The sequence below is a fragment of the Astyanax mexicanus genome, chromosome 24 (assembly GCF_023375975.1).
Source record: "Astyanax mexicanus isolate ESR-SI-001 chromosome 24, AstMex3_surface, whole genome shotgun sequence".
In the NCBI taxonomy this organism is placed as follows: Eukaryota; Metazoa; Chordata; class Actinopteri; order Characiformes; family Acestrorhamphidae; genus Astyanax; species Astyanax mexicanus.
In genome coordinates, this window is record NC_064431.1 from 13,195,802 (window position 1) to 13,218,173 (window position 22,372).

The 22,372-nt window shown below is 37.7% G+C and overlaps 1 protein-coding gene across 2 annotated transcripts in view; it reads left to right on the top strand.

Moving 5' to 3' along the window:
• LOC103032980 (transmembrane protein 198) overlaps window positions 1-22,372 on the top strand; it is a 31,385-nt gene continuing 9,013 nt past the window's right edge. Inside the window, exon 1 of one of the 2 annotated variants that reach the window (XM_007229642.4) lies at window positions 1-278. The gene's annotated coding sequence lies outside the window, so the exon portion shown is untranslated. The remainder of the gene's footprint in view (window positions 279-22,372) is intronic. The other variant, XM_007229641.4, reaches the window with a different exon arrangement.

The window sequence follows — 22,372 nt, forward strand, 5'->3', positions numbered from 1 at the left end:
GAGAGAGAGAGAGAGACGTTTCCTTCCCAGTATAACTTTTTCAGACGGGCTGAGCGGCGGGGAAGCCCTGCCTGCAGAAGTCCAGGGACCGCTGGAGCTAACCGAGACCCCCAGCCTGTTTCCCTCTGAACCGGAGCTCTGCTGAACCTAATGCGGACTTTAGTACCTGCCCGGCCGGGTCAGCAGCGCGGCCTCGCTCCCTCCTAACGGATCTTAAACCCCGGTCTGATTAACGCCGCTGTTTTCTCTGCGGAAGATCCACGTCGCTGCAGCGGGCGGTGAGTTTCTCCTCTCTGCTGAAGAGTTTAGTCTTTCCGAGCGAGTTTTTCCCACCAGTGCTTTTATCTGTACAGCTCATACTTACAAACTCTCGCTTTATTCTTAAACTGCCTCAAACACACCGCCAAGGACACTGTAACCTGTTTAATCCAGCTGTTATAGTTTAGTAGGGTAGTATAGTTAAGGGTGGGCGACACATCGGTGTGTGATCAGTATCGTCATTCATTAATAGACAGTACGCGTTTTTTCGTAGATATCGGTATCCACTTAAAGTAGAAAAACTGCGTGTTCAACATAATGAACAAAGTCAATGCAGAACAATATGTGAATAAAAGTATTAAATCAGGATGTGACCTCGTAAAACACCACATAAAAGTTTGCAAGCAAATAATTTAAAAAAGCATATTTGCTAGTTAGCAAAACGTTAAAATTGTTCGTTGCTAGCCAAAAAAAATATTTTAAGGCAATTCTGATTATTAAAATGTTAGTTTATACAGTATTTTCAACATGCCTGGACATGTTAAAAAAGCTCAAGATTGTATTTTAGTCATCAGTTTGCCTTTTGCGATCAGATAATTAAACTGGATGATCACAAGCCATCAAACCATGCTGAACTGCTTGAATGTTTGCACCAGGAGTGGCATAAAGTTACCCAAAAGCAGTGTGTAAGACTGGTGCCAAGATGCATGAAAACTGTGATTTAAAAAACAGTTATTCCACCAAATATTGATTTGTAGACTGTATTAATATGAACTTGTTTTCTTTGCATTATTTGAGGTCTGAAAGCTCTACATCTTTTTTGTTTTTTTCATCAATTTTTCATGTTCTGCAAACAAATGCTCTAAATGACAATATTTTTATTTGGAATTTGGGAGAAATACTGTTTGTAGTTTATAGTATAAAAACCACAATGTTCATTTTACTCAAACATATACCTATAGCAAAATCAGATAAATTGATTCAGAAACTGAAGTAATTTATTTTTTTCCAGAGCTGTATAGTTTTGCCTATAATAGTTGCAAACTATGATAACTTTCCACATTTATTAGTATGATCTTTTAATGTCTTAACAGTTTTATACTAGTATTCTGTCAAAATTGTAGTTTAAGTCACACCTATGTTTAGGTTGTAACATAAAATTAAAGCTGGACAATATTTCAATACTTTTTTGTGTTGTGATACATTTTCTTATTGCATTGACAATACGCACATTGAAGATATCATCAGTACTTAAAGAACACCAACCCAATAGTATGTTTCATTAAATAGAGAATACAAAATCCTGTATAACTGGATGATGTGCAGAAAACATTTAATATTACTCTACAGTGTACAGAATCTACCATTACTGATGAATTCTATCTGCATGTCAAAAATGATAAATACTGTGTATTATAAAAAAATTCTTTAAAAAATGTGATTTGGATAGTAGCTTTAATACTCTTCATATTGATATCGGAATTCAATCGTATCACATGAAATTAAGAATTATATTGTGATATAGATTTTTGCCATATCGTCCAGCCCTTATACTGGAGTTTAATTTGTGTGTGTTACATATATACCTATTAATCCTGAATACAAAAAACAGATATTTTGGAACTATTTTAACAAAATGGATATTGGATAGTGTGTTCCATGACCAGTGATTTGTATTGTTTACAGGTTCTTTTGCAACACCCAACCACATGGATATCCTCATGGGTTCCACATGAATCACTTTGCAGCACCTTAGCAAAGATATAAAACACCATATCAACAATTAATAACCACAGCAAGGACACATTAACAAAGCACCTGGCAACCCCAAACAACCACTGCAATATCTATGCAACCACCTGAAATACCATTACAACTGCAGGTCAACACCTTAGAAACCACCAGGAATACCACAGCAGCAACTTAGCAGTCATTTTGGACTTAGCAACTGTTTGGAAGTAGAAATTATTTAAGCTCTTCAGCCATTTCACTTTTTCAACTTCCCAACTGGTTGAAAATGTGGTTAGAACATATTTTAGTGGTTCCACATTGCACTGCAATGTCCCTGCACTGGTCCTTCACGTTTAGTTACTTGGGGAGGGTGGTTTTTGCTACTTCTTTGTGGAACAGGGGTGTAAAGACAATTCGGGGTCTCATGGTAAAGTCACATTTCATCTCCAATTACAACCCCCACCCCCCAATACCAATACCCCCTTAACAGACACCTTCTCCCACAGTTGGCTTGGACCAGATGGTGCTGACTGAAGTGCTCTAGAACAACACAGGCCGAGTCCTTCCCGTTCCTCAGAGAGGGAAATTAGCCCGGAACTGCTAGTCAGAAGCAGATGTTGGTGGCGTCGGGTCAGTGCTGAAGTCTGACGGCTTTTCACGAGGACCAGTTAATTGTAAAAGTAAAAGACTTTAGTAAACGAACAGTTTATGACCTGGACACCAGTTGTGAATCAATTTAGCCGGCATTGAATCTAAATTGGGTCATGGTTTCTGGTTTGACCACAAGAATTGCATTAAAATTTGGAGATTTATTGTATGTTTGGCTGGAGATGCTCAAATATCTGATACTTTTAATTAATGTACATATGTAACTACATGCCAAGTAGGATGGGACATGGGACTAATTTGTGTCCCATGACTTTTACCATCTTGCATGATAGGTGTCTGAAAAAAAAATTCACCAACCTGTAGGATGTGAGCGTAGGGTCACAGAGTTGCTTGTCTGATTGTATGGACAATTCCAGCCAGACACAGCCGGCCATGGTCATTTACACCCACTGCAATGTTCACTGTGCATGGTAGCGCCTTTTATGACATACTTCCGCTAAACATGTAAAACTAAACATCCCGGCATGCAGTTGTGGAGGATCCTAATGGTGTCCTGTAATAATATTCCCATGCATTTCCTGCAGATTTTGCAGTAGAGGGTGGAGTGTTGATGTGTTGGTAGTGTATCCAGTAGCATCCCACAATAGCATAACACATTCGATTAAGGATAGGTCTGGCAATGAGGCTGGCCATGGCATAGCATCTCTGTCTTTAAGATAAGCTTCTGAGATGGTAGCAGTATGTGGACAGGCATTGTCCTGTTGGAATAGTGTACTGAAGTGTGTGTTAAGATAAGGTACAGCGAGTGGTTGCAGGTAGGGGTGTGCCATATCATATCGTGCACAATAATATCGCCAACATTTTTATATATTGTGAATAATATTATACTCTGAATATCGTGCCATATCACCCACCCCTTATCACATTAGGGTACTACTTTTTTGCTATTTTTAGTAAGAAAAATTCTAATTTCCCATGATATATCTCACAGAGACAAATTATATTTGTCCAGTATCATTTATTGTACTTTAATCCTGGATATATGGAGATATTCAGAGTGCACTATTAGCATCATGACGTTCTGGATCATTGACTTCTGTTACAAATCTGATAAAAAATAAATTGTGAAAATACTTGTATGTTTTAATATCTCAGTTAGCAGTGTGCCATATCATATCTAATGTGATAATACAATTACAGAAATACCATGAAATATTGTGCCTTTAATGAAGACCAAAGGTGAACTGGCATTTTACGAAATTGCATGACACCAGGTCTTCCCTATGACTACCCACGTAGTGTCATTCCTGTCAACTTTTCAAGGTGCAACCATTTTTTAACACTTAGTGTAAAATAATGTTAATTCTCACTAGACTTCTCCAGTACTGACACTGACTTGTTTTTCTATTTAAAATGACTTTCTGCTGGTTCTATTCCAGATTCTGGTTCTGATTCTGTGGTGTGTAGCCAGGCGCTGGTATGAAGTTAGCAGCTGTACAGTGTACTCAGAGATGTGTCTCAGAGTGTACAGGTGTGTTTCACTCCAGCATAAACAGTGTTTAAATATTCCCTTTGGGGCCTGCAGCCTAAACCCCACCCCTGAGAGCCTGTTTTACTGTCTGTCTCGCTCTTAACTCTTGGGGAAAGTGGTCTTACAGTTCAGAGGACTCTTTGAAGCCCCTTTAGTGGGAGCCTCTCTCAGAAACAAGGCCATCTCTGTGTTAAACAGTGGCCAGTTGGTACAGTATAGCCATGCCAGTCTGGCTGGCTGAGCACTCTTTCCTCCCAGTTTCTTTTGTGTATGCTGAATGTATGACCAGAATGGGAGGTCTCACTTACCAGCCGGATGTTTCTCAGCATGTGTTTAGTTGTGGTTTGACTTTAATGTATTTAGTGTGGTTTAATGGTTGCAAAAAGATTGCATTTGCAATTCTGAAGATTAGCAGATCTGCCTGTCTGTTGTGTCCCAAAATAACCGGACACCACTGCTAATGAGGAAATAGACCTTTTTCAGGCTTCACTCTGGTTCAGGTTAAAATTAAAGATGTCCTTTCGCTGAAATGCGCTTTTTCTTGTTCTTTGTGAAATTCAATAGGCCTCTCTGAGTTATATTCCTCAACTTGCATGGTCTTTATACTAGCCACTGCAGTCTATCGGGAAAAGCACTGTGTCAACTCATGAAATAGTAGTCATGGCCTCACCCACCTTGGCTCGCGACTGCCCACAGGCACAGCTAAAGCAGACGCGTCTCGTCAGATAGGAGCTAACTAACAGCATTAGGAACAACTTGGCAGTTCAATTCCCAATAACACCCCCAGTCCTCCATGGGACTAAAGCAGCTTTATACCAGACCATCGGAGCTAGGCCTGTCGCGACAATTACGTTATCGCCTTACCGTATGATACATTTTAAAACTGTGATCATTTTTGCCGACGTCGATAATAACTATTTGGTTTCCGTGTAGGTTTGTTTACATGAGAACAAACCGCAGCTGGATTTCAGCAAGTCGTGCTGTGCTGCTCTCTCGCCGGCTCTCGACAAATCTGTCAGACAGCGACAGCTATTGGATAGGAAATGAGTAAACGTAAAGATTAAGCACCGGTGCTTAATCTTAATCTGGTGATTAAGCAATGACGGTGCCTCCAGCAGAGAATGTGTGTGTGTGTGGAGATAGTGTGTAAGTTTGCAAATGTATTCGAGGCTAATAGGACTTTTTTAAACTAAACAGCCTAAGAGAATGTTAAGAAGGTTTAAACTAGTCCAGTCCAGGTGTTTTAAAGCTGCATTCCATGGCTCCGGTGAGGAGCGAGGAGAACCCATCAACATGAACAACCATCCATCCCAATCTTCTGAGCTGAATATTGAATATGAATATTGTTACCCCAGAGAGATCCTGCCTCAAGCCCCACACGGTAAACATGTTGGTGTTCCTTGCACAGAGTTTGTCTGACAGTTACATAAAAAATACATTTATAACAACAGTTATGGCTGAGCCATAACTGACTAACTTTGACCATATGGACACTTGTGTTTTTGATATTGAATATTTTTATATTGAAAGCCTAATGTCTGTTCTTAATAATAAAAAGTTAGTTGAACTGTAAAATGGTGTAATAGTATGCTAGAATTTTATTACTGTGGCACACTGTCTTAACGCTCCTTTGGGGAGCCCAAAAGCAGGAAAAAAGCATTTTCTATAGTGGCGCTTTAAAATGACAATATCATCATTCATCGCAATAATTTCTGGGACAATATATCGTCCTGCAAATTTTGTTATCACGACAGGTCTAATCAGAGCACGTTTTTTTTACAAAAAATATCTCACATTTACAGTTTGAAAGAGAAATTTGGATTTATTTATTTAATTAATGTAAACCAGTCATTCCACATCAGTAGTAAATTAGTACTAAATTAATCAGCCCAGGCTTGTGAAAAAAAAATCAAAAGAAGATTTTACATCAGTGTTAATAAGCAGCACATCTTACCTAAACTGTGGGCTGTAGTATTTACACAAACACAATGTCAGATCAGATCGGTAATATTTATATACTAAGCATTAAGAGGCTTTGGATGGATGGCGGGGAAAAATAACAGGATCAAGACATCCCTTCACTAAAGCGGGCAAAAAATCCATCAAAGAGTTTTACTTTTTGAAATGTTCCCACCTTTAAGACCTTTTTCTACTCTTTAAAAAGAAAATCTTGTCTCAGAAATGTTTAAAGAAATATCATATTGCTTGATTTTTGAGGTTACAGGCATTTGAACAGAAGTGAAGCAGAAGTGTACATATTTTTAGAGATGTGAAAGTTGTGAAAAAGATAGGGTGTCTCAAGGAAATGACTCTGGTTTACTGTATATTTATTTTAAATGACAGATTGACAGACCTAGTGCTGTATTTACTGTATATAGATCAGAGGCATGTATGAGTGTGTGTGAGATTGCCAGCATATGTCTTGTGTGGCTATATGTCTTTCATAGCTTAGGAAGGAGAAGAGAGCATTTACATATGTACTACACTGCATATATATATATATATATAATGTGTTCATGTTCTGTAGATAACACACTTCTGCATATTGTAATATCCTTATGAACAAAAGGTGTTTATGGCACATTTTATAGGTTACATTTGTTTTTTGCGTATGTTAAAATCAGTCAATTATTAGAAAATACTCCAAAATTATTAACTTGCAACATAATACATAAGTATGGTATATAGTGCTAGATAGGGGAAAAAAATAAATGTCTGTGCTGAGAAATTAGTTACTTTTCAGGTTAGCTGATGAGCTCATTCTAAGAGTAGAACTAATGTTGTATTCTTTTTGAACACAGATGTCAGAATTTTCTAGTTCTAAGTAGGAAACTGGAGCAGCCTAACAGCTTGAAAAGTCGGGAGAGCCCCACCAACCCCAAGTTCAGAATTAAAGATGGCTGCACATCATCAGTAGTAAAAGTAGTAGTATTATACAGTTTTTTATCAATTCTTTGTTCCATTAAATCAGCCTTACACGCAGTACTGTGTATATGTTTCTATGGGGGTTGAATTTGCAAAATACTACATAGTGGGACAATTCTGGGACAATATATCGTCCTGCAAATTTTGTTATCACGACAGGTCTAATCAGAGCACGTTTTTTTTACAAAAAATATCTCACATTTACAGTTTGAAAGAGAAATTTGGATTTATTTATTTAATTAATGTAAACCAGTCATTCCACATCAGTAGTAAATTAGTACTAAATTAATCAGCCCAGGCTTGTGAAAAAAAAATCAAAAGAAGATTTTACATCAGTGTTAATAAGCAGCACATCTTACCTAAACTGTGGGCTGTAGTATTTACACAAACACAATGTCAGATCAGATCGGTAATATTTATATACTAAGCATTAAGAGGCTTTGGATGGATGGCGGGGAAAAATAACAGGATCAAGACATCCCTTCACTAAAGCGGGCAAAAAATCCATCAAAGAGTTTTACTTTTTGAAATGTTCCCACCTTTAAGACCTTTTTCTACTCTTTAAAAAGAAAATCTTGTCTCAGAAATGTTTAAAGAAATATCATATTGCTTGATTTTTGAGGTTACAGGCATTTGAACAGAAGTGAAGCAGAAGTGTACATATTTTTAGAGATGTGAAAGTTGTGAAAAAGATAGGGTGTCTCAAGGAAATGACTCTGGTTTACTGTATATTTATTTTAAATGACAGATTGACAGACCTAGTGCTGTATTTACTGTATATAGATCAGAGGCATGTATGAGTGTGTGTGAGATTGCCAGCATATGTCTTGTGTGGCTATATGTCTTTCATAGCTTAGGAAGGAGAAGAGAGCATTTACATATGTACTACACTGCATATATATATATATATATAATGTGTTCATGTTCTGTAGATAACACACTTCTGCATATTGTAATATCCTTATGAACAAAAGGTGTTTATGGCACATTTTATAGGTTACATTTGTTTTTTGCGTATGTTAAAATCAGTCAATTATTAGAAAATACTCCAAAATTATTAACTTGCAACATAATACATAAGTATGGTATATAGTGCTAGATAGGGGAAAAAAATAAATGTCTGTGCTGAGAAATTAGTTACTTTTCAGGTTAGCTGATGAGCTCATTCTAAGAGTAGAACTAATGTTGTATTCTTTTTGAACACAGATGTCAGAATTTTCTAGTTCTAAGTAGGAAACTGGAGCAGCCTAACAGCTTGAAAAGTCGGGAGAGCCCCACCAACCCCAAGTTCAGAATTAAAGATGGCTGCACATCATCAGTAGTAAAAGTAGTAGTATTATACAGTTTTTTATCAATTCTTTGTTCCATTAAATCAGCCTTACACGCAGTACTGTGTATATGTTTCTATGGGGGTTGAATTTGCAAAATACTACATAGTGTTATCTACTGGTATTGCTAGTCATGCTTACCTGGGACTAGGGTTGCAACGGTATCAGATTTTCACGGTATGATAACCGTCTCAGAAAATACCGCGGTATCACGGTTATCACGGTATCGCAGTTTGTTACATATATTATTAAACTGACCCATAAAGAAATTACAACAAAGGTTTTTTGTTCAATTAACTATTTATTGTAGAAACCTGGAACAATTATAATTTAATGTCTCCTTAAAAAAAAATAAGCTGTACACCATCAGGTGAAGGAAATTAGTTTTTCCACTACTCTTAAGGGCATTAAGAGTGTATATAAAAAAATATATATATAAATATATTATATATATATATATATATATATATATATATATATATATATATATATATATATATATATATATATATACACACACACACACACACACACGTTACACACATTACATGTCCTCTAAAAAGTAATGGTCCTGTATTTAAAATATTCAGTACAATTATTTAAGTTTAAATTATTTAATATCTGATAAACTGAGCCTGGGTCAGTGTCTGATCAACAACTGCTGTAAACGTCCGTTTTACTGCCAAGTTGGTATATAAGCAGATACTGCAGAAAGAGGGGTTTTATTTCTGACATGATCCTCACAATAGAGATTTCTATTTTAAGGCTTTCACAGCGAGTCTGGTTTTAACATATGAAAAACAGGCACGTCAGAATTTGAAAATGAACGCATGTAAATGAATGGCGTCTTTTACATCCAATCCGGCCAGGACCTTTACACGGACACGTGAATCCGTCGTAGCACGCACTTCACGCCTGTACCTGCGTGCCCAAATTTCGGGTAACTCAGCGCTTTTGCGGGCGCTTACCGCATGGGTTGTGCACGACTACAAAGAGATTTTATTTATGTTCAGATTAAAATTATAAACTAAACACATACTTTGCGCTGCACGGCGGGGTGGTGTTCTCGGAGATGGGAGAACAGGTTTGACGTATGTCCACCTTTAGCTGTGACTTTACGTCCACATTGATTACAAATCAGATAACCATCCTCGGGTGTGTTCGGCGGGTATCCGAAATAGTCCCACACTGCTGATTTTAGTTTAGCTTTTTTTAAGGCGGACGGAGATAATGTTTAGTCTGATGCACTTTCTGCTGTTCTCACCGCTGTGTGCTGAGGAGCTGAAGCGGAGCAGAGTTGCGCATGCGCGGGTGAGTTTCTCCGCTGGCTTGCGTTTTACCGGTAATAAGCAAACACACACGGTATGATAACCGTGCATTTTAATACCATGGTATACCGTGAAACCGGTTACCGCTGCAACCCTACCTGGGACTATGCTAACAATGCTAATAGTAACAGAAAATAGGAACATTTGTGAGTGATTCACAAGGAAAAAAGGTAAATGCTTGACAAACGAATTGTTGTAAACTCCAAAATCTTTAAATGCCATATTTTTCGCACTATAAGGCGCACTTAGAATACTTTAATTTTCCAACAAATCGTGAGTGCACCTTATAATCCGGTGCAGCTTATTTATGAATTTAACCAGTCAGGTTGAAAGGAGAAGTAAAGCCACTCTGCTGAAGTACAGGGTTATACAGGAGTTTCAGTTTTGTTCTCCAGCACAGAGACTGGAGTAGCAATAGGATTAGCCACTAACTGCTATTTCCCTGTTTAGAGGTGAGTATTATTGGCCTGTAGCCTGCTGCTAACCCCATCTAGCACTGGAGCAGCATAAGCATTAGCTGCTAAATGCACTAAGCATTAGCTCTTTTCTTTTTTAGAGGTGACCAGACTGTAGTCTGCGTGTTTACAGTGTTAAAAACAAGCTACTTGGGACGAACAGCTAGCTAATATCCCCCTGGCTTACCAGAACACTCAGGGTTCCTCAGTGTAACGTTGTCGGGCTAGCGCTAGCAGTTAAATGCTAATGCTAAGGCTCCCTCTCCCAACCTTAGTGGAAATCTAAGATTACTGTAAATAAACAGAAGTGCTGTATTCACCCAAATAAACAGGTTTTAGAAAATATGTGTAGTTTACAAACAGCTTGTTTTTTTTAAGAATTACAGGAATTACAGAATTACATCTTAGCTTAGCTTTACTTAACTACCCCACAATCAACACCACCACCCAGTGGTGAGATCTGCTGAATTAGAGAGGAGGGTGTGTCGCAAGATGATGAACTTTATCTTCTTCATCTGTTTTAATTAAAAGTGCTGGGCAAACAAATCTTACGTTCTACATTTTCTCATATCCAGGCATGCACTTTAAAACAATAGCTAGCTATTCTATCTGTTAGCTTGGTATCTGCGTTGGAAATTCACAGGAATGTTTAGAGACCTTCTTTAGCTCAACATGTTTTGTGAACAATTTAAACACAGTTTATGATATTGAGAGTAAAGTTCAGTTATTTAACATATTATAGCAGTGATGCATGTGGATTATGTGTTTAAGTTAGGGCTGAAGCTTAATCATTTCAGTAACTGTAGCTTATGAAATTGAGACCAAATCTTTAAACGTTGTTTTTTTCAGGTGAAGCTGGACCACTGTTCACCCTTTACTGTTCTGTAGGTCAGCTGGAACTGACTAGACAGAAAACGCAGAAGCTTAAAACCTTTGAACTGCTACTGACTTGTTTCAATGTTTAAGTTAAAAAGATGGTGTTATGCTGTGCAATATTTCTTTTGATAAGAAATAAATTAGTAGTTAATTTTCTTAATTGAATGTGCGTACAGATTTCCAGATGTCCAGAATACCTGCATTAAAATGCCATATTGGGTGAATATTAGGTAAAATAAATGTAGTATATTTTATTATATAACAGTTAAATAATAAACAATAAAGACGTAATTGGAATATATTTTTCATTAACTGCCGATATGAATAAAATTACAAAATTGAAACATTGCAAACCACATATTATTTATTTAAAACCTTTAAACATTTGCCGTGCTGAGAAATTTTCAAATGACAAAATAGTAAAAATCTAAATAATAAAGGTAGTTATTTATTCAAAGTCAATAATATTATAAATACATACACACTACACACCTTTTATTAGGTTGACATTTATGTAATATACATAATCATTAATTGTTGACTTTAATATTTTTATTGACTTAGAATTTTATGACATCCATGAGCCTTTTAATCACGGAGGACTGGAGCTATGGTGAGTGAGGTCTCTCTGTCTCGTGATGTAGACTTGACTTTAATATAATATAATATAATACAATATTACATTTTATATAACATTAAATTTGATGTAATATAACAATAATAATAATAATCACAGAGGACTTTTATTACGACATTCGGCGCAGCCGTGGTAAGAGAGGTCTCACGCACAACCGTGTATGCAGGGGAAGCAATGGCCAGCAAGCTGTGGAGGTGGAGCTGTGGTGATTGAGCTGCCGTGAGAGAGGCTCCCAGTCTCGCGCTATATACTGTTAAAATTAGAAGGAAAACATGGCGACACCCCTAATCCTTACTAGTGTTGCATAGTGCACCTTATAATCCGGTGCAATTTGTGTATGAAAATAGACCAGAAAATAGATGTTCATTGCAGTGCACCTTATAATCCAGTGTGCCTTATACTGAGAAAAATATGGTAACTATTCTTTGGAAATTATCTGAAACAGGGTAAAATGATCTGACCTGAAATGCTATTAACTTGTGCTATATACAACATGTGAGGTAAATGGACACAGAATAAGGTAGCTAGCATAGATAGATAACTTTTTTTGTTTGTTTTTGTACAGTTTTTTTGTTTTTAACGTTTTCTCCTCAGTGAACAAAGTACAGTAAGTTCAAAGTAGTTAGAATTAAGTTGAGGTAACACTAGATACAGACAAACGTATTTGTATTTTGTACACCAGCTACACTAGTTAGCATTTTATAGTCCTTTTAAACCTCTGTGGCATTTCCCTGAACTGTGTATTCTGTGTATTTTCTCACTGACTTTGTTTACTAGCGTATCATAGCATAGCATTTGTTTTCTGTTAGACATAACAGACATAGCAGCATACTGACATATTTAGAAATGTATGCTTAACGTAAAGCATATGGAGGAAACTACAGTACATTTAAATCCTAAATACAGATAATTCCAGTGTGTTGAGGAGTGTACAGTGTGTGTGAAGTGTGCTTAGACATGTGACTACAGAACAAATGGTGTTTATTGTGTCACACGTTTCCCTCTGTTTTGCTGTAAGGAGCTCTCCACAATCTCCAGCAGAAAGGCTCTATTGTTCAGTTGAAAGGCAGGCGTGGAGAGCTGTTCTAGCTTTACAGAGAAGCGGGACAGTTAGTTCTGTGTGTATGAGACATCTGTTTAAAAAGTCAAAATGTGGTTTAGTGTCCTTTTTACTGTATTTTGAATAATTCGCTGCATCTGTTCAAGTTGTATACAGTGGTTGAATTGAACAGTTCTAGTACCAAAACTTTGTACAGAGCTTAAATTCAAGTGTTTTTTAATTATATTAACATTTTCTGTTTTGTGTATTAATACTAAAGTTATCTAGACTGTGAATTAAACAAATTAAATTGTTTAGTAACTACAAGTGTTAAACAAAACAGAATATTTTGTATACTTTAGATTGGAGTTTTTTTAGTTAGTTTTAGGAGGTAGAGTGAACTGGAATGGCTTTTAGTTAAACGCTGTGCTGAACTTATCAAGAGTTAATTACTTTAATACTTTAACGTTCGCTCCTCTTAATGTATTTGAGATCATCAGTTGTGAAGTTGTGAAGAGGTATGGTTGGTATAAAGTGAATAGCCCTATTTGAGAAATGTTCTTATCCTAGTCTAATTCTAATATTATGGCAAGAGCTACTCAACTAAGTAAAGAAAAAATGACTTGAAATGAAGGACAGTCAATCCAAAAAATTTCAAGAACTTTGAAAGTAGTCCAGTGCAGTCGCAAAGAACATCAAAGACGTTATGATGAAACTGGCACTCATCAGCACCGCCCAGGAAAGGAAGACCAAGGATTCCCTCTGTTACACAGGAGTTACCAGCATCAGAAACTGCAAGTTAACAAAACCTTAAAGAAAAGGTGCCTAAATGCAGAGTATTTTGATTTGTTTAACAATTTTAAGTTTCTACATGATTCATTATGTGTCTGGATAATGAATCATGGATGACTTCAGCATTAATTTATAATGTTGGGAAAAAAAGAAAAAACATTTAATGAAATTGTGTCCAAAGTTTTGAAATGATAAACTTGGGATTCCACATTGAATTATTTATTTTTTGCCTGATCATCAATCTGACAGTGAAGCTCAGTATAGGGTTCGCACCATCCTTACATAGGTGATTTTAAAGTATTCAAATCAAAGTTTATTCCAGGTGCCGTTATTCAAATGCCTGAAAAGATTTTAGTCTCCTAACTTCTTTCAACAGGCCCCCTAGTGGTCAGACTGCTGGTGGAATGGAATAAACTGGTTAAATATGTGTGTATACTAGTGTAAAACTGCCTTCAGAGGAGTTAGGGTGGTGTATGTCCATAATGCACAGAGTAAAATAAAACTGTGTGTGAAATCCATCAGCAGAGCTTTCTGTGACCTACCATGTTTTACTGCTGTAGAAAAGCAGACAAAGCTTTTGATCTTGTTGGATGCGCTGTGTTTTTTCCCCGGTTGAGTGTATCAGCATAGTAATATCGGGAAGGTGTCGAATGACCATTATTAATAAAGGAAATTTGATTAAAAGAAACACCAAGAGAAATACTATCGTATGTGTACTTCGAAGAGGGGTTTCCAGTTAGTCACATTATGTTCAAAAGGGCAATGAGGTCATTTCTTGCTGAGTCCCTGGTATTCTGGTTTACATATATAATGGGACATAATAGAGCTCAGTTCATTTAAAAAGAAGAATTCTTAAAGAACCTAGTAAAGTTTTTCTCATAGGGTGTTGAGCTGACATCAGTCTTTTGACCTGATGTCTAAAGTTTTATCTGTGTTTTTGACCCTGGCTCAGTTTTAGTGCCCATTATTTGAACAGTATTTCCACCATGTCTCTGCTACACTTGTATTAAGAGTGGAAAATTGTCTAAATCCATCGTTTTCCACAATGTAGAATATTAAGAACAGTCTGCAGGGTTAACCCGGGATTAGCTAATGGCGGAACACCAATGATTAATTTAGGCAACTGCCATCCCTGAAAGCCTTCTGCTTTACTGGTTTCCAAGTGCCCCAGTTTCTCTCTCTTTCTCCCGCTGGCTTTAGAACCGAGCTGTGCTCTCTAGTCACAGCTATAGTTCTGGGCAAGTTTGTGAACGAGAGGCAGGGAGGCCGCTGAAGTCGCTGCCAAACCCTCGGCAGGTTTTCCCCCCATTCACTGTGCCGAACAATGCCGACGATTCAGCGCCTCCAGCAGCCTGTAATCAGAGCCACAAATAGCAGTGCTGAAGAGGGCGCTGTGATGAATGCTCTGAGTTCAGATGATTCACAAACACTGAGAGACTCTTTAAGATGCCAAAGCCGTTCATTAATCAGTTCCGCCAGGCCTGGATCTGTGGTGAAGTGCTGCTTAAATGGTAAGACTTCACGCTAACCAGTAATCTCTTTCGCTAACCAAGTCCAGGCTAATGGGAATTTAGCGGTAGCCAACCTCGATAGAAAGCGAGTTCTGACCCAGTCCCACCCAGTTCTGAGTCTGGCCTACATGCAGACCATGTCCAAGTCTGGGTGCATTTCACATAATTAGTTACATGTAGGTCAAATGTGGCCCAGAGTTCAATGGGTTCAAATCTAGTAAAACAAACTACTAACGGTACATGTCCACTAGCACTTTTCTTCATTGCACTCCGCCATGCAGGATCTCTTGGCTCGCTGCGTGTGGGCGTGTCTGTGATGTTTTTGAATTCAAATGAATCAACAGAAGTAGGCAATCATAAGTCTAAGATTTTTACATTTTTATTCAACCTTGATGTGATCTATAGTTCTATAAATCCATATTCTGCCATTTTAAGCTTCTCTTCTGTGGTTTAAAGGCGACTGTTCTGTGTGTCTGAGGCTGGTATGTGGCGAAGTCGCAGCCAGCTCTTCCATGATTGAGTAGACGCAGCTTTGCCACCGGATTCAGTTAAATAAGGTTGAGCTCTGCTGAACTTTTTCGTGCGAGGGCAGGACTGCGTTCAATGCAACGCAACCCAGCATGCACTGCGGCATGCAGCGGAAATGAGTAGGATGCATCGGGGCTTACGTGCCAGTGGACACGCAAGTGGTTCAGTTTAGACCCAAATAACATGTAAATACTGAATAATTGGTAGGTAAATTTTAAATAATTACTTATTGAATGCATTGCATGTAATAATTAGGTATTGGCTAATTGGTTGGTACATAATATTTACTACTTATTAAATAATTAGTAGGTACTAATACGTATGTACTGATTAGTGCAGTTTAAATTGAAAACTTAAAAATTACTGGGCCTTATTAACCCCAGAATCTGGAAACTGGAAACTCACAAAAACAACACATTTACACAAATCAGCCTGTTATTTTAAAGTTATGAGTGTTTCAATCAGTTTTTGAATGAAGGCACACAATACAGGCCTGCAGTGTAACCTGCAACCAATCAGAAATGAGGCCATTTACATATATCATTTTGAAAGTATTAAACAATCAACACAGACTGTTTAATTATATGTACTCATGTAGAAGTTAATAATATTTTGAAAAAATAAAGCAGAGATTAAGAAAAACAGATTTTGGGGCTGTTAATTAAAGTTTTGTGGTAATGGTGATGTATGAACTCAGAACACTGCGCTGTGTAAGCTCTAAACTCTGTCATGTGTGACGGTGTCTTTTACTTCCTGTTTTGCTTCCTGTCTCTCAGCGAGAGGTCACCCAGAGCAGGTCTGCTTCCTGCCCGGCTCGTTTATCCTGGGACAGGCAGAGAGGAACCCGGGTCAGAAATCAGCCCCTCCTGATTACGTGTCAGTGAGGGTTACAGGAAACATTCCCCAAAATTTTAACTTCCAGCTTCCAGCTTCCAGCACTGAGATATATAAAACTTAATATATCTGTTTCAACCTATTTACATTTTCCCAGCTTTTCTATATACTGTGCCAAAATATCTCATAAATTGACCAAATTTTGCTAAAAGTCTAATAATATTACCAACACTAACTAACGCTAGTGCTGGCCGGTAAACCGGTTCATACGGTATACCAGAGGAGACTTTTGAACCGGTATGGATTTTTCCCATACCGCCATACCACTAGAGGCGCTGCAGAGCGTTGTGCAGAAGCGCTGCCAAAGAAGACACACAGTTCGCTAGATAACGGAGAAATGTTCCTCTTGTACACCAGACGACCCCAGAAACGGTCATTTATTCAGCACAAGAGATTAAACTCCCTAAAACTATGAAAACTAAAGAAGGAACTATATAACTAAATATTAATACTGTAGCTTGAAGGATAATATTAATGCACACTTAACTGAATGTATTTGTTAACTGGAGAGAAAAGGGAACTGTGGCTAATTTTAATACTGTAATGCCTCTAATGTCTTCAGAAAATCATTATAAATTGATATTAAATGTGTGTCTCACTTGTATAATATAGCTTTTAAAAATATATATCTTTTAAATACTTAAACATTGAGTATTTGATGTCCATTGTAGTGTTTATGAAACAATTTAAAAAGGAAGCTGTGTTCAAGTTGTTGGCATATCTTTTTCTAAGGTCTATTGTTTACATTCTTCAGCTGTTTTTCTGCTACTGAAGTCTGATTTCTTCATATATTGTGTAATTTTGTGAGACAAAGTAAACCCAATAGCCTTAATTTAAAGCCTTAATGTTTGATATTATATATATACTCTTAACAGTAGAGTAAGTCACAAACCTATATAAAAGCCCAGTCATGCAAAAAATAAATAAATAAATAAGATAGAAAATATCCTGAAAAATACTGTGATATACTTTTTTGGTCATACTGCCCAGCACTAATGCTAAAAGCTAAGGCTTTCTTTCGAACGTACAAGGTTTTGTTCTGAGGTATTGTGATATATTTTCTTATCATATTGACCACATATAATTTTTTAAGCATATCATGACATCATTAGTGCTTAAAGAACATTGAACTGTACATTTCAATACAGAGAGTGTATTTAATTCCGACTTATTGGATGAATTGCATTATAGGAATGTATTTAAAAAGTAATATTATGTGTTATGAAAATAATATTTTTAAATATTGTGATATAATAATTTCAGAATGTCACCCAGCCCTACATTCAGGATCATAAATCTTTGGGTAAAGGTGAATGTTGTTTGTTGTACTTGATCTCGGGCCACAGCAGATCTGTGTTCTGGTCGGAGGGGCTGTAGGAGTCATTAGAAGGTTGCCAGTTAAGGTGGTGCGGTCACAATAAACTCTGTTGTCTTCTCTCAATTGTTCTCATGATTCACACTCATAGGACTCACCACCCTCACCCTCAGTCCTACAACCCTCCTCCACACACTAACCTGTAATTAGAGTGTGATTTGTAAGCTCTGGATTCAGCTGCACTGCCGGCTGGTTCGGTCAGTATTCTGTCAGTAACGCTGTTCCAGGTTTATTGCTCTCCTTTTTTGGCGTTCTTTGGACTTGGCTCGTCTGTTCAGAGCTGCTGAATCAGTCTGTCGTTTAGGGTCTGCAGATTGTCCTGTTGGTACCAAAAGTGTCACTTACACACAGTGGAGAGATAAAAACTAGAACACACAAAAATAAAGATTTTCGACTGAAACTGATTAAAATTAATCATTTAGCCTAAGACCAAAAATTAACTCAGGTTTGGCACTTTTTCACTATTTTAAAAAAAAGTCTAAACATTTATACCTGAATGTAATTACAAAACTACTGTAACATTTTTAACACAAGTCAGGTCAAGCAGTTTTATTGTCAATACTGCATATGCACATAAAGAGGATAAAAATGATGTTACAGCAAGTACAGCAAAATAAGATTATAAATATAAATAAATGAGAGACACTAAATGTACAATACAGCAAGATCACAGATATATACGTGTGTGAGACAAAAGACACAAGTGATAGGGGATAAAAGAAGAAATGATAGTACCAGTATAAAAAGAATAAATTGCAAATATAGAGGTTTAAAAGCTTTCAGCTGCTGCGAAACAGTCAGCACACACCGGTGACCAAAAAGAAGATAAAATAGTGTTTTTACTGCTTTTTGGACTCGGTCCAGACCAAATAATAAATGAGCTGAAGAACAAAGACTGAGTACAGCACCTCTAGCAAATGGCACACCTTTAGCTGGCTGAATAGCATCTAATTTGTTAGATCATATTGGAGAATTTCAGACTTACTGAAAGTGTCTGTTATAATAATATTTGTAGCTTCTTTTTTATGTGAGACCATTGACTGATTGCAAAGCAAAAATTTGGTTATTTTCTGACTAGTGTAAACGTGGAGTTTTAGCCATTCTCTGATTACCCAATTAATTAATAACTGTATTGAGGTGATTACTGACAAACTAATGTGAAGTGCATGTGAATGTACTCGGTGTCAGATGTTCTAAAGATGTTCTAGAGATGTATTTGGACGTGCTTGTAAGTGGGACAGTGAGGAGTGTTCACACACAGCTCTGCAGATGTTCTGATGGACTGTATGGTGGTGCTATAATGGGCTCTCTCACAATAAAAACAGCTCTGGGAAGCAGATCCAGCTTTCCCAGACTTAATTAGAGCCTATAGGGATGAAACAACTAAAAGCAGCCTGCGGGCACACCCAGGCCTCCAGCACGGCCGACGCCACCGCCGACGCCCCCTCACACCCCAAAATACGGCTTCAAAGAAGATCTGAAATCTGTCAGCCAACTGTTACCCTCCCCCAAGCAGCCAGGTGACCAGGTCTATACCCCACATCCCACACAAAACTAAATTTTAAAGTGCCAGCATGGTAAAGTTTTTCCTTGCCATTGAAAATTTTATATATCAAACATTTGTGGACATTCAGCTACTTGAAATTAGTTGCATACTTTGCTGATGCAGATGTTAAAATGCACAGACACACCTTGTCTAGTCCCTGTGGTAAAGTACAGTCAATAGAATAGTACTCTTTGGAACACATCTTTGGAATAAGGCTTCTTCATAGAGTATTCTGAACTAAGTTAGCTTTTATTTGCTAAATGCAATAAATGCATTACAACAATGTTCCAAAATCAAGTGACATTCTGCGTCCCTGTCAGAATGCATCTCCCTTTGATTGAGCATAACAGATTCCCCTCAGATTTCTTTTATTTTTGATTATAAAACCATGTAAATCTACAGTTACAGTAGATACAGTAATCACCCAGCATGACCTGTTGTGCCCATACCTCTGCATGACGCACATGCACACCAAGGGGAGTTGGATTTTGTCACAATACTTCTTATTTGTCTTTTTCTATTGTTTAATGGGCGATGATAGCCTAACTCATCTTCCTGTGATTGGTCCGAATCTTTCGAAAAAGTGTTTTCACACTGCAAACCAAGACGAAGACTACCTCTTTTGGTCGGACCAAATTTCACACCTGCTCTTTAGGTTAGGATCAAAAAGCCTGAAAAGTCAGAAACTCCAAAGAAGCTAAGTATGAAATCACCCTTTTTGGTGAATAAAACCACACAAACACCATAAACAGGTTTAAAGAAAATCATGAAATGAGGAAAAAATAACTCTTCAGGGTTTTTAATGGAATTGTGTACATGTTAAACAAAATATCGCCATCTGGTAGTCTGATAAACCAGCCCCTCACAGAGAAACGTCAGCAGATCTTAAACCAGCCGAATTGGATCAGGTTGCATATAAACACTGTCAGGCTATAGACTACAGGAGTGTGGAGGGTTGGGGGGGTGCTGGGGGTTAAACACAGGACTGGCTGGGCTGTGTGGGAGGGGGTGGAGCCATGCTGGAGGCCAGGATGGCCTTTCTCTCTCCACAGAGTCCGATGATCTCACCCCCATCGCTATCCGATTACACTAAACTCACGTTTTCAGCTCAGAGGAAAAACAGCCAGCTGGCCCTGATCCACCTTTTCTTCTCCGCTGCCTCGTTCACTCGCTCTCTTTCCTTATGTTCTCTGGTTCCACTCGTGTTCTGTAGGAGAACGAGGGACGGGTGGAAAGATGACTATTCCTGCTCTCTCACTTTTTCCACAGATGGAGGGAGTTCTTGCAGGCTTGAGATGGTTTCTCTGCTCTATATTCCTTACAGATCTTCTCAAAGTTTTCCTTCACTACTAAAGGCATACCCAACACTAACTATTAGATATACACAGAAATGTACATTTTTGCTCGAAACCATACCAAGTGTTAATGTAATCATTTATCTCAGCAGTGCTATTGTAATCATACATTTACCTCAAAAGTGCTACACTTATTATTCATTTTACCTCAGCAGTGGTACTGTAATCATACATGTACCTTAGCAGGTTCAATCTAATCATTAATTAACCTCAGAAGTGTTGTGCAAATCATAGTTACTGCTGTAATGCTATTCTAATACAAAAATTACCTCAGCAGTGCTGCTCTCATCATCCCCCCATTTACCCCAGCACTTCTATTCTAATCATGAATGTACATAAGCAGTACTATTATAATGATTATTTTTACCTTAGTTCTGCTATTCTAATCATAAATATACCTTAGTAGTTCTACTCTTCAGCTACTTCAAGTTGCACATTTTGCTGACACAGATGTGCATATCCACACTCACAGCTTGTTTATTCTCTGTTGGTACTCTGTAAGTACTTTTGATACCCTTGATTGAATGAGTTGATGCCCCGGAACTTTGGTCCATATAATTTAACGAAAGCTGCAATTGGTCAGGATTTTCAAATACATCTTAAAAAACACTCTGATTGGTCAGAGGGCTTTTTTTGCAAAATGCCATCATCATGCCAACTATTAACAAATGCCATACTGTGCAATCCGACAGACACACACATACACACACACACCCACATGCCAGCAGCATATTTAATAACCAACAGTGAAGTGAACCGTTTTATAAAAAATGCAATGAGCAGTCACACAAGTACACACACACGTTTGCCACTGAGCTAGCCTTTGTAAGACAGAGCAGAAACTTGAATGTGTGTGTGTTTGAGTGAGTGAGTAAGTTAGGAGAGGCACAGTTTGTGTGGTTGTGTGTGTGTGTGTGTGTGTGTGTGTGTGTGTGGAGGAGAATGGGGCTATTATAGGCCGATACAAAGGCCTGGATCTGTGCTGTGACCCCGGCTGCTTGTTAAGCTGGAGGCATGCTGAGAGAGTGTGAACGCATCTTATTGGCTTTGTTTACCAAGAAGTCCCACCTCTTCACAGCTCTCTGCCTGTATGATTGGCTGTGAGGAATGAGTGAGTGGTGTTTGAAATATGCCCCCACCCTCAAACCGGCTGACTCCCCTGCAGCTGCTGAGAGGAGTGTGTGTGTGTGTGTGTGTGTGTGTGTGTGTGTGTGTGTGTGTGTGTGTGTGTGTGTGTGTGTGTGTGTGTGCAGGAACAGAGGATTGTTTAGTTACTGGGGAAAACTGGATGTTACTGGATTTTATTAGCATGGAATCACCCAATCACCATTATATAATAAGAAAAAACAATAATGAAAATAATAGTTTATATTTCTAACACCATTGACAGTATATTATATACAGTGGTATGAAAAAGGCCACCTCTTGACCACAATTTGACCACAATTTTCCTTAATAAATAATTGGTTGTTCAGAGCAGCCATTTCAGTTAAATATATTATATAGCAGATGAACACAGTGATATTTGAGAATTAAATGAAATTAATAGAATTTACAGAAAGTGTGCAATCATTCTTTAGACAAAATTAGTCAGGTGCTTAAATTTGGGCACCCTTTTCTTTTTATTGATTTGAATACCCTAAGCACTAATTAT